The following is a 13,447-nucleotide window of genomic DNA, read 5'->3' on the forward strand; positions in this document are numbered from 1 at the left end:
CCTCTCTGAGTCTCAGATTTCAGATCTTGAAAAGGCAGTGGGGCTACATCCCTGAGGTCTCTTCTATCTCTGACATTCTTTGGCTTACTTTCACGAAACTGTTCTCCCTGTTTGTTAGGTTTCCAGTTATCCTACTAAAGAGAATCTGTAGGTGCAGACTCTAATCTTCAATCAGGTGAGACTGATTATTTTGATCCAGAATCACTGAGAAGCACTCATTAATCATATGAGGGCTTAGAACTAACTACAAATAGGAGTCTCTTCCTTTCAGAGACAAGACCCATAGAACTCATTCACTTGCACATATAATGTCAGAACAGATGTAAACATGAAACCAGTGTTACAGCCTTAAGGGCTACGTGACAGACAAGCACCACAGCAGAGGAATCAGCTTTAAATGACAAGATATGGTGTGACCATGGGACAAGTGTTATCCTTTCTCATTTAATAAGTTTGGGGGGAAATTCCTAATTTGAAGATTCAGACTAGGACAGGTTAGGGAAATTTTTACAGAAGGCACGTATAAGGAGAGCTCCCCCTCTCCCCCCTCCCCGTCCCACAACTAGAATGTAAGCTCCATGTGGGCAGGAATTTTATCCAGTCCACAATTCTTTGTACCTAACAATGACTGGCAAGTGTTCAAAAAAATTTTTTTTGTTGAATGAATGCATGAATAACAACTGGAAGTGGCCCTTGGTCAACTTCCTGGGTTTTGGTAAGTGTGATAAACTCAAGCGAATGCTAAGTATTGGATCCTCACTTTACCTCACAGGGTCACTGAGAGAAGATGTGAAACCACTTTGAAAATATCAGGCAGTATGGAAGCGTAGAGTTTTATTACATGATCCTTAGTGCAAGAAAAGTCGTTGAGAAAAATCATTGCTAAGAGATTTTGAATTCTTTATTGTATTCCCTAAAGCTAGAGACTCATAAATAATATATAAATTGAAGAGAAACGAATTGGCCTCTTTTTAATGATTCATCAAGAATAAAAAGACCATCTTACTTGGCCATGGATTTTTAGATCATTTGGACTTCCAAATCCTGACTATTTGCTACATGTCAGCATTACCTGGAAAGCATTCTAAAATTTCAGATTCCCAAGGCCCTCCCCGGTTGTACTGAATCAGAATCTCTGGGAATGAGGTCTAGCAATCTGTCTTTAAATGCTCTCTAGGTGATTCTACAGCAAAGAGCATCGTGCGTTATCCTCCTTATGTTCCCAGTATGACAATTCCTAACAAAAATATCCCTTCACTTTGCTGTTGTACTCTTTATCCGTGGGTCTTGGATATGAGTTCCAGTTATGAGTATGGTTCTCTCATACGGAGAGATGCAAGTAAAGGGCCTACCCCTCTACTTAAAAGTACATGCTCGGACTTTCCTGGTGGTGCAGTGGTTAAGAATCCACCTGCCAATGCAGGGGACACGGGTTCGATCCCTGGTCGGGGAAGATCCCACATGCTGCAGAGCAATAAGCCCGTGTGCCACAACTACCGAGCCTGCCTGACACAACTACTGAAGCCTGTGCACCTAGAGCCCATGCTCTGCAACAAGAGAAGCCACCGCAACGAGAAGCCCACACACCACAACAAAGAGTAGTCCTCGCTCGCCGCAACTAGAGAAAGCCCGCGCACAGCAACAAAGACCCAACACAGCCAAAAAAAAAAGATAAAAGAAGTACATGCTCAGTCATGCCTAAACCACAGTAGAATGCACAGCTTAGTCTAGAGCAGGGGTCAGTAAACTTTTTCTGTGGAGGGCTAGATAATAAACATGGATTTGGTAGGCCATGCATTCTTTGTCACAACTACTTAACTCTGCCATTATAGTAGGAAAGAACCGTATGTGAACAAGTGGGTGTGGCTGCGTTACAACGAGACTTCATTTACAAAAACTGTGTTGAATTTGACCCATAGGCTGTCATCTGCTGACCCCAGACTAGAAACTGGATCATGTAAAGGACTTTGGAGCTCAGGAGGCAGGCCTAGGCTGCAGATACAAATAAAGGAGACATTACCTAAGTCTGGATAAACTCACCCAACACCAATGAGAAATGAGAGCCAAGAACAGAATCCAGGGAAACACTGACATTTTAAAGGGTGGACTGAAATAGAGGAGCTTGTAAAGGAAAATGAGAAGGAATGAAAAAAAACAAAACAAAACAAAAACAAAACCCAGGAGTGTTAGGGCAATCAAGAAAAGGGAGAAAAGATCAACATTTTCACATGCTGCAGAAAGAAATACTCATTTCTATCATCACCATCCTTGGCCTGGAGTCTACTCAACCTTGTTTGCTTATATTTTGAAGTATTTTATAGTCTTTGCTTTTAATATTTTACATCTCAAATTTTACCTGTTTATATTGTGCAAGGTAGCATAGTGGAGCTTTTAAACATAAAGATGCGAATATAAGTTGGTTTAGATTAACATGCAAACGTTTTTTCAGAAAAAAAAATATTGCTATAAACTCCATTTTCAAACTTAAAATCATAGATTTGTTTCAAGTTGAATAAAAGTAAAACCCAATTCTAGATATTTGGAAAATTTGCAACATCAGTTTGAATGCTTTCATGATATAATTGAAACCATGGTCAGTTTAGCAACCTCTATACATTGGTCAGCCACAACTAGGAGCCCTTCGTTGACAAATATAGATGGGCTATTAAAAGCTCAATGTTGAGGGAATCAAAACAGCACTCTTTGGGGGATTGTTTGAGTCAGCATTCAATCAAAACACAAAAGTCATACAGTAATTTGAACAGGGTAAGTTTAATCAAAGAATTCTTAAGTACAGCAGGAGGTTGAAGTAGGGAGGGATTGGATAGTAAGGAGTAAAGAGAATGAGAAAAGCAGATATAAGGAGGAGCTACTACCCTTAAAACTGCGATAGAGCCCCCAGAGAAGAGGCCCCTCCCTCTCCAGGCTAAGATCCTGAACTTATTGGAGACAGTGCAGCCGTGCACTGAGGGGAGTCCCCGTGGAAGCTGCTGGTTCCTGGGTGCTGCCTGTATTGCGGGATCCTGGCACTGGATCAGTTGCCAGTGCTGCAGCAGCCAGACGCTGGAGGAGGCATGCATGCTGAAAGGAGCCTACAAAGAGGAGCAACTGAGACAGGAAGAAAAGCCCCTTCCTCCTGTAATCTCTCTCCAGCACCCTCTGCTGAGAAAGTGTAACATCATGCTAGTTGGCAAAGGAAAAATAGTTAAAGTGTTCAGCTTCATTTATGGAGAACAGGCAATGAAGGGTAAATTGGGGTTGAGAGACAATAAATTGAGTTTTGACACAATAATACTGTGTACTTTAGGCTAGCAAAACTCCCCAAGTGACCTCATGGCAACAGCACCTTTGGTTGTGGAATATGCTCTGTCGTGAGATGATGCCTTCCAATTTTTTGCTGTCTTGCCCTAAATGTATATTTATTTTCTAGGCTATGAAATATGGGGCAAAGTTACACTTCAAAATACCCTTGAGCTCATTCTCTCTAGCCTCTTATATCTCATCCATCACCAGATTCCATAATTTTTACCTCCTAAATATTTCTCAGATGTGTCCATTCTTCTCTCTCTCTCTCTACTGCCACCACCCAAGTCTAGCCATGATCATTTGTCTTTTTCCTAGACTAATATAATAATCACTCAGTAGTTTCCTCCATATCAGCCTTAACTTCTATTCAATCCATTTCCTGCTCTGTAGCTAGAGTGCTCTTTGTTTTTTAATTTTTATTTTGAGATATAGTTTAACAGGGAGTCCTGTGCATTCTTCCCTCATCCTCCGGCAATGTTAACATCATATACAACTGTAGTACAATATTAAAAAGCAAAAATTTAAATTTTAAAGAAATTGACATTGGTACAATCCATAGAACTTATTCAGATTTTACCAGTTATACATGCATGGGTTTGTGTATATGTGTGTGTGTGTGTAAGGCTATGCAATTTTATCACAGGTATAGCCTTGTATAACCACCACCACAATCAAGATACTTTACTATCAGCACAAGACTCCCTGATAACAAGACTCCCTGGTGTCATCTCTTTACATCCACCCATCCCCTATCCCTAACCTATCAGTGGCTGCCACTAATCTATTATGCATTTTTATAATTATGTTATTTCATGAAGGTTACACAAATGAAATCACGCAGTATATATCCCTTTGAGATTTTTTTCATGTAATATAATTTCCTTGAATTTCATCCAAGTTATGGTGTGTGTCAATATTTTGCTCCTTTTTAACTACTTAGTAGTGTTCCATGGTATGGATGTACCACAGTTTGTTAAACCATTCACCCGCTGAAGTACTACATGGGTAGTTTCTACTTTTTGGCTATTATGAATAAAGCCATTATGAACATTCATGTACAAGTTGCTGTGTGAAAATAACTCTTCATTTTTTTCTGGGAAAAATGCCCAAGAATGCAATTGCTGGGTTATATGGTAAGTCCATTTTTAGTTTGAAGGAAATGCCAAACTATTTTCCAGAATGTAGAGTGCTCTTTTTAAAACACAAATCTCATCCTGTCATCACTTTACATAAAACTCCTCAATGGCTTCCCACTGCTATTATAATTAAGGCTAAATTTTTTTTTTCCTAAACACAGACTATAAGGCTTATACAATGATTTCCACTGATTTCTCCAACCTCATCCTGTGCCACTGCCCTTGCTCTTTATGCTCACGGGCCTTTTAAAAGTTTCCTCCAGGGACTTCCCTGGCGGTCCAGTGGTTAAGACTTCGCCTTCCAATGCAAGGGGTGTGGGTTTGATCCCTGGTCGGAGCTAAGATCCCACATTCCTCGTGGCCAAAAAACCAAAACATAAAACAGAAGCAATATTGTAACAAATGCAATAAAGACTTTAATAAATGGGAAAAAATGTTTCCTCCAACATTCGCCTGCCACAAGGGCTTTGCAAATGCTGTTTCCTCTTGCAGGAATGCTCTTTTCCCTACTCTTACTCTAATTAACTCAAACTCTAATCTTTCATTCTCAAGTATTTCTCTCATCAGGGAAGGCTCTCTCTAGTCTACGTCAGATTCTCTTTTTTCATGTTGTTTGCTTCATCACTTCTCTCAGTTTGAAACTACATATTAATTTCTGTGACTATCTGATTACATTTTGTCTTTACCTCCAGACTTTAAAATTCATGAGAACAAGCGTTGTGTTGATTTTTGCTGGCACATATTAGGTGCTCGATAAACATTTTTTGGAATGAATGAGTGAATTATATACTTGCTAGGAATTCAGTGTCAAAGTCTTAATATTCTATAATTTTGTCTATCGATTATTTAAGATATAGTAACTACTCTAAAGCTGGGGGGAAAAAGATATATTAACTACTCATGTTCAAGGTGGTCAACTAAGTAATAGATTCTTACAGCCGAAAAAAATTTCAGTCATACAAAGTTTAGACTAATACATTCTGAAGTATATTATTTCAGACTAAGACATATTTCAAAGTATTCCTACTTGATAATTGTTATTGAAAAATAACAAAGGAAATGATTGATAGAGGATTTGTTATTCTTATAAAATACTAAGGAGGCTTGCCAGACAAGAAAGGGGACAAGTGTCTATGTAGCTCTTCATCATGATTATTGTTTGTCATATGAACTTGACATACCCTTTGCAAATAAGCACAAGACTTGAGTTTAACATAATCATCAAGGAAGGTCCTCAATCTTTCCCGGGGCAGCGTGGTTAAAACATGGTTAAGTGAGGTGCCTCCAGTGGGGCACCTGTGTTTGATCTTCGACTCTAAAGACATAGTGAGTCACATACTTCTTATGTGACAGCTGATAAACCAATATGGCAAAGTAATGTGGGAGTTTTGCCTTGTTTTGCTCTGTTTCTTACAGCAATGGGAAAAGAGGCAGATTTTTTTTTCAGGATATAAATACTGCCAATATAGGCAGACTGCAACACTGTGGGTGCTTGAGAAATTTTTTAAGAGCATGTGGGAATGAGCAAGATATGTGCTTATTTCTGAATGAAACACAGCAAGGCAGGACTACCTAAGAAACATGACAAATCTGGGTGTTAAAACAACAAACTGTAAATATAAAACAATTTTATGAAATCTCTTTTAAACGACAGAAAATGTGCCAATTTTAAGCCTTTTTAGTTTGTATGTGTGTTGGGAGGGAAAGATTGGAAAAGGGGAGGCAAGATAATGACAACTTTGCACAGTAACATTTCTTTGAGTCCCCCCATTTTTTTGTATCCAGAATTTTTAATGAAGATATAATTTATATATAAAACTCACCACTTAAATACGTGCAATTCGGTGTATCGTATATTCACTTTGTAGTGTGTATTAGCGTATTCACAGAGTTGTGCAGCCATCACCACTATCTAAATCTGACCATTTTCATCACCCCAAAAAGAAACCTTGTGCTGGTCCCTATTGCACCCCTCCACCCACCTGACCCCTCTTAGCCCCTGGCCACTAGTAATTTTTTTTTTAATATTTATTTATTTTTGGCTGCATCAGGTCTTAGTTGAGGCATGCAGGATCTTTCGTGGCGGTGCTTTGACTCTTGGTTGCGGTGCACAGGCTTCTCTCTAGTTGTGGTGTGTGGGCTCCAGAGCACTCTGGCTCTGTAGTTGTGGCACACAGGCTTAGTTGCCCCGCGGCACGTGGGATCTTAGTTCCCCAACCAGGGATCGAACCCGCGTCCCCTGCATTGGAAGGCAGATTCTTTCTTTTCTTATAAATTTATTTATTTATTTTTGGCTGCGTTGGGTCTTCCTTGTGGTGTGCGGGCTTCTCATTGCGGTGGCTTCTCTTGTTGTGAGCATGGGTTCTAGGCCCGTGGGCTTCAGTAGTTGTGGCTCACGGGCTCTAGGAGCGCAGGCTCAGTAGTTGTGGCGCACGGGCTTAATTGCTCTACGGCATGTGGGATCTTCCCAGACCAGGGCTCGAACCCATGTCCCTTGCATTGGCAGGCGGATTCTTAACCACTGCACCACCAGGGAAGCCCTGGAAGGCAGATTCTTAACCACTGGACCATCAGGGAAGTCCCCTAATCTACTCTCTGTCTCTATGAATTTACGTACTCTGGACATTTCATGTAAATGTAATCATACAATATATGGCCTTTTGTGACTGGCTTCTTTCACTTTCCATAATGTTTTCAAGGTCCATCATCCTGTATATGTATCAGTGTTTCAATTCTTTTTATAGCTGAATAATATTCCATTGTATGAATATATCAGAACATTCACTTCTGAAATCTTTAAATTTTAAATTATTTTCAAAATTACAGAAGAGGTACAAGAATAATAAAAAGAACTCTCATATATATCCTTTACCCAAATAAAGTAACATTTTGCCTCACTTGCTTATTTGCTTTCTTTCTTTTTTCTATCTCTACCCTCACACATTATTATTGTTGCTATTATTACTTTCTGAATCATCTTCTGAACCATCATACCCCTCTACCCCATACTTCAGAATATATTCCCTAATAATGAGGTAGTCTCTTACATAATCAGAAAATTATGATCAAATTAAGGAAATTTATCACTGATAAAATACTATTATCTAACATACCATCCATATTTATTTAACTTTATTCATTTATTGTTTTTGGCTGCATTAGATCTTTGTTGCTGCGTGTGGGCTTCTATGTTGCAGTGCGTGGGCTTCTCACTGCGGTGGCTTCTCTTCCTGCGGAGCACGGGCTCTAAGTACGGGCTTCAGTAGTTGTGGCGCGCGGGCTCTAGAGCGCAGGGTCAGTAGTTGTGGTGCACGGGCTTAGTTGCTCCACGGCATGTGGAATCTTCCCAGACCAGGGCTTGAACCAGTGTCCCTGGCATTGGCAGGCAATTTCTTAACCCTGCACCACTAGGGAAGTCCTACTGTCCATATTTAAATTTCACCAATATTCCCAATAATATCCTTTATATCAGTTTTTTCCCTCTGATCAAAGATCCAGATTGCATATAACTATCATGTCCTTCTGGTCTTCCTCAGTGTGGAATAGTTCCTCAGTCTTCCCTTGTCTTTCATGATGTTGATGTTTTTAGAGTACAGGACAGTTGTTTTCGTGTAATGATGCTCAGTTTGGACTTGTCTGATTTTTTTTTTCAGGATTAGACTGATTATTGCATTCCTGGCAGGAATAATGGATAAGTGAGTCTGTGTCCTACTCAGTGTATCACACCAGGAGGCACATGATATCAATTTGTTTTATTATTGGTGATGTTAACTTTGATCACTTGGTTAAAATGGTGTCCAATAGAATTCTACACTATAAAGATATCATCACTGTAAAGTTAGTGAGTACTCTCTGGGAAAATAATTTGAGACTATATAAATATCCCTTTCCTCATTAAACTTTCATCTGCTAGTTTTTGCATTAGTTAGTGATTCCTATCTGAATCAGTTATTACTATCATAGCTGCAAAATGGTCATTTCTAACTCTGCCATTCCGCTACATTTCTTACTTGGCATTCTAGTGTAAGAAAGAGCTTGCCTTTCTCCTTTTTTCCCTCCTTCCCTCACCTCCTTTCTTTCTTCTTTCCTATCAGAATACATTTATTCAAAGGGTTATAATAGTAATTCATTATTCATCTTAATACTTAATACTCAAATTTCCAGATTTGGCTAGTAGGAGCCCCTTTGGGTGACCCCTGTAATCTTTTGAACATATCCCATAATTTCTTGAGCTATTACTTACTTTCTGATGCAACAAGGTGTTCCAGGATCGAATACCGTCTCTGCTCCAGCCCTAGGATACACAATTTCCCACAAGGAGCCCTCATTCCTTCTAGTGGGAAATGGTATTTAGAAAACAAACTCTGAGTGCTTGGTGTGCTCTTTGCCACTAAACTGTCACTGCTTCTAGACTCTTTTTTGGGGAAAAATGCAGTTTCATATGGTGCATCTAAATATATTAAACCATGAATTCATATCAATACATATGAATACCTATAATTCCAAACCAATTTCACATGGTTCTTCTTTGCCTTTACTGTTTCCCTTCTTGTATCCTTCTTTTCCTAAAATGAGAACCCTGGTTCCCAGAGTTTCCATTTTTATTATAGCTTTTGTTACAAAATAAGCAAAATGTGGAAGCACAGCTTTCATTTCTAAATTCAAAATTATATTAACAATGCATACACATTATTAGCATGTGCACTCATGTATACATGCACAATTTGAGAGTACACGGTCATTCATTTGAATGAATTTTAGTCAGGCTCTCTTTCCCTCAAATGTCAACCTCACCACCACTTGTTGCTCCACTATTATTTTGATGTCTCTTCACCATGCTTTTGGATTGTAAAATTGCTCTGGTTTTAAAGAGTTATCTATTAAAATGTATATTACCTAGCTCTAAAGGCTTTACAATTGGTTTATACCTTACACAGAGGTTAGTAGATAGCTCTCATAAGGCTGAGCTGGAGGGAACTGGAAGTGAAGAAGGGTGAGAAAGAGAACGGTGAGGATTGGAGGAAGTCAGGGAGGATCTAATAGAACAAAAGGCTATTTTCCTAATTATCAATTTTCTTTAGTTTATATTGATCTGAATATATGTGTAAATACATGTAAAAGAGAATCAGTACGTATACTGGTTAAGTACTCAGACACCTGGATCCAGGCTGCCTGACTTCAAATCCTGCTTCTACATTTATTAGTTGTATAATCTTGGGAAAGTTCCTTGACCTGTCTGTGCCTCAGTGCCCTCATCTGCAAAATAGGTACAATAATAGCATCTACTTCATGGGGTTGTTGTGAAGATTAAATGAGTTAATGTACATAAAGTGCTTAGAATAGTAGTAAGTGCTATATAGAATTCTACTGGGCTTTTTGCAATCAGGTCTTTAATGTTTTGTTCATTTATTTGCGTTTTGTTCATTTAGATTAGGTAGGCATCCAAAATTATCTTTTTCATATGGAAATTTCTGTGAGAAATCCTATTAGGATTTTCATTTGAATTGCCTTAAATATATAGATTTGGGGGTTTTGACATTTTCAAGATAGTGAATGTTCCTATCCATAAACATGGGCTCTCTCCTTCTTTAAATAGTTCTTCAAATATGTCCTTCAATAGAGCTTTATAATTTTCTCTGTAAAAGTCTTACACGTTTGGTATGATATATTTTTAATCGTTAGTTATTGTTGATTTGGTAAATTATACCTTTCTTGAAAATTACACATTGTAGGTGTTTGTTACCAATAAATAGGAACTCTATTGTACTTTGTATTTTGATCCTATACCCAACAAGCTTGCTTAAATCTTCTGTTTGGACCAATAGTTTGTCTATAGATTTTTCTTGGATTTCCTATGCAGACAATCACACCATATGCATGTAATGATAGTTTTGTTTCTTCTTTTGCAGTTCTACCTACTAAACTAGCTCATGGGGGAGCAGTAATGCTTTCAAGGTTCATCAATGTTGTAATATGTATCAGAACTTCATTTCTTTTTTATGGCTGAATAGTATTCCATTTTATGGACACATTACATTTTGTTTACCCATTCATCTGCTGATGGACACATGGGTTGTTTCTAACTTTAGGTTATTGTGAATAAAGCTGCAAATAACACTGGTGTACAAGTATCTGTTTCAGTCTTTGTTTTCATGTTTTTGGCTATGTACCTAGAAGTGGAATGTTGGCCCATATGGTAATTCTACATTTAGCTTTTTGAGGAATCCAAACTGTTTTCCACAATGGCTGCACCATTTTGTATTCCGACTAGCAATGTGTGAGGTTCCAGTTTCTCCACATCCTTGCCAATATTTATTTTCCTTTACAATTTTGTTGTTTTTATTATAGCCATCCTAGTAGATGTGAAGTGGTATTTCATGGTGGTTTGATTTGCATTTCTCCAATGACTAAGGATGTTGAGCATCTTTTCATGTGCTTGTTAGGCATTTGTATACGTCTTTCGAGTAATGCTGAGCTGTTTGTATATTTTGGAAATTAAGCCTTAACAGGTTGTTATCATTTGCAAATATTTTCTCCCAGTCCATAGGTTGTCTTTTCGTTTTGTTTATGGTCTTCTTTGCTGTGCAAAAGCTTTTAAGTTTAATTAGGTTCCATTTGTTTATTTTTGCTTTTATTTCTATTGCCTTGGGAGACTGGGGTCATTAAGTTTTAAGTGGCAACAACATATAGGAAGATTTTTTTTTATCCAATTTTTAAAGTAGGAGTAGTTTACTTTTTTTTTTGTAACTACAGGTATAATTGTATTTTTCCTACCATATTACTCTGTTCTTTTTCTCAGTATTATTGTTTGCTTTTTTCCCATCTGCTTCACTGCCTTCTCTTAAATTGATAATGTATTCTTCATTTCCTTTTCCACCTAAATTAGCAGACTTAGAAATGATACATTCTATTTCTATTATTTTAGCACTTAATCTTAAATTTTAACATAGTTATTTTTAAAATGAATGGTAGAATACTTTGGCTCTGTTCATTTTTCTTCTAGTTTTATGGCTCATTGTTGTCTAGTATTTTAGTTTTACCTTGTTTTAATATAAAACTAGTTAGTAGTATTTTTGTTTTATATAGTCAGTGTTGATTTACCCACACTTCTCTCTTTGCTCATCATGGATTTTTTTTTTTTTTTTTTTTTTTTTTGGCGGTACGCGGGCTTCTCACTGTTGTGGCCTCTCCCGTTGCAGAGCACAGGCTCTTTTTTTTTTAGTATATCCACAGAATTGTCCAACCATTATCACAATCAATTTCAGAACATTTTCATCTCTCCAAACGAAATCTCATATCCACCAGTGGTCATTTCCCATTCACTACAACCTTCCAGTCCTATACAACCACTGATCTACTTTCTGTCTCTATAGATTTGCCTGTTCTGAACATTTCATACAAATAGAATTATACAATATGTTGGGGTTTTTGACTGCTTACATTCACTTAGCATTAAAAAAAAATTCACCCTTGTTGTAGCATATATCAGTACTTAATTCCTTTATATTGCTGAATAACATTCCATTAAGTTAATATACCACATTCCATTTATCCAATCATCAGTTGGTGGATATTTGGGTTGTTTCCACTTCGGGGCTATTATAAATAATGCTGCTATAAATATGCCTGTACAAGTTTTTATATGAACATGTTTTATTTCTCTTGGGTATATATCTAAGGAATGAGATTGCTGGGTCAAATGGTAACACTATGTTACTTTTTGAGGAACTGCTAAACTATTTTCCACAGTGGCTACAGCATTTTACATTCCCACCAGCAATCTATGAGGGTTCTAATTTCTCCACATTCTTGTCAACACTTATGATCTGTCTTTTTGATTATAGTCATCCTAGTGGATATGGAGTGGTATCTCACTGTCTTTTTGATTTGTATTTCCCGCTCATTGTTGCTTCTTCTCATATCTTCCTTGTGTATTATATTTCCTTCTTCCTAAAGTATATCCTTTATTGTTTATTTAGCAAGAGTGTGTATGTGGTAAATTCACTCATATCTGTATCTAGAATTATGTTTACTTAACCTTAACATTTAAATTATAATTTATCTGGTTACAGAACTCCACACTGCAGTTATTTTTCTTTGTGATGTTTTGAAGATATTATCCCACCATCTTCTTGCTTCTTTTATTGAGAAATCTTCTTAGTGCAATCTATTTATCATTTTTCCCCCTATAACTGCCTTTAAGTTCTTATCTTTGGCCTTGATGTTCTGAAGTTCACTAAGACATCTTGGTTTGGATTTCTTTTTTTTTTTTTTTTTTTTTTTCGGTACGCGGGCCTCTCACTGTTGTGGCCTCTCCTGTTGCGGAGCACAGGCTTCCGACGCACAGGCTCAGCGGCCATGGCTCACAGGCTCAGCCGCTCCGCGGCATGTGGGATCGTCCCAGACCGGGGCATGAACCCGCGTCTGCTGCATCGGCAGGCGGACTCTCAACCTCTGCGCCACCAGGGAAGCCCTGGATTTATTTTTATATTTTTAGACTGAGGTTTATACTTCCTGAATCTGAGGATTTCATAAATTAGTCATATTATTTTTGAAAATTGTTTAGCCTTCATTCCCCTTCATTTTAGAATGACTGTCAGATGTATGTTGAATCTTCTGTTTATCTCTTTTATATTTTCTGTTTATCTATTGTGCTGCATCCTGGATAATTTCCTCACATCTATCTTCCAGTTTTAGAATATTCTTTCAGTGTATTTGATACGCTATTTAACAGATTTTCAAAAATTCAGTGACATTTTTTTTTAATTTCTGGGAATTCCATTTATTTCTTTTTTTTAATGTACTTGTTCTTTTTTTTAAATATATAGTTTATTGTTCTCTAATGTTTCAATTCTTTCTTTCATGTCCTCCACAGTCAGCACAATATCCTTTCAAGAAGTTCCTGTTCTGTTTTTCAGTTCCCCTCCCAAATTGGGAGTTTTTAAAAAATAAGAATTCAGCTATCTTACAAAGCTTGTTTGGGTCATATTTTACCTGTTAGTTCT

The sequence above is a fragment of the Tursiops truncatus genome, chromosome 2, assembly GCF_011762595.2.
Source record: "Tursiops truncatus isolate mTurTru1 chromosome 2, mTurTru1.mat.Y, whole genome shotgun sequence".
NCBI classification, from domain to species: Eukaryota; Metazoa; Chordata; class Mammalia; order Artiodactyla; family Delphinidae; genus Tursiops; species Tursiops truncatus.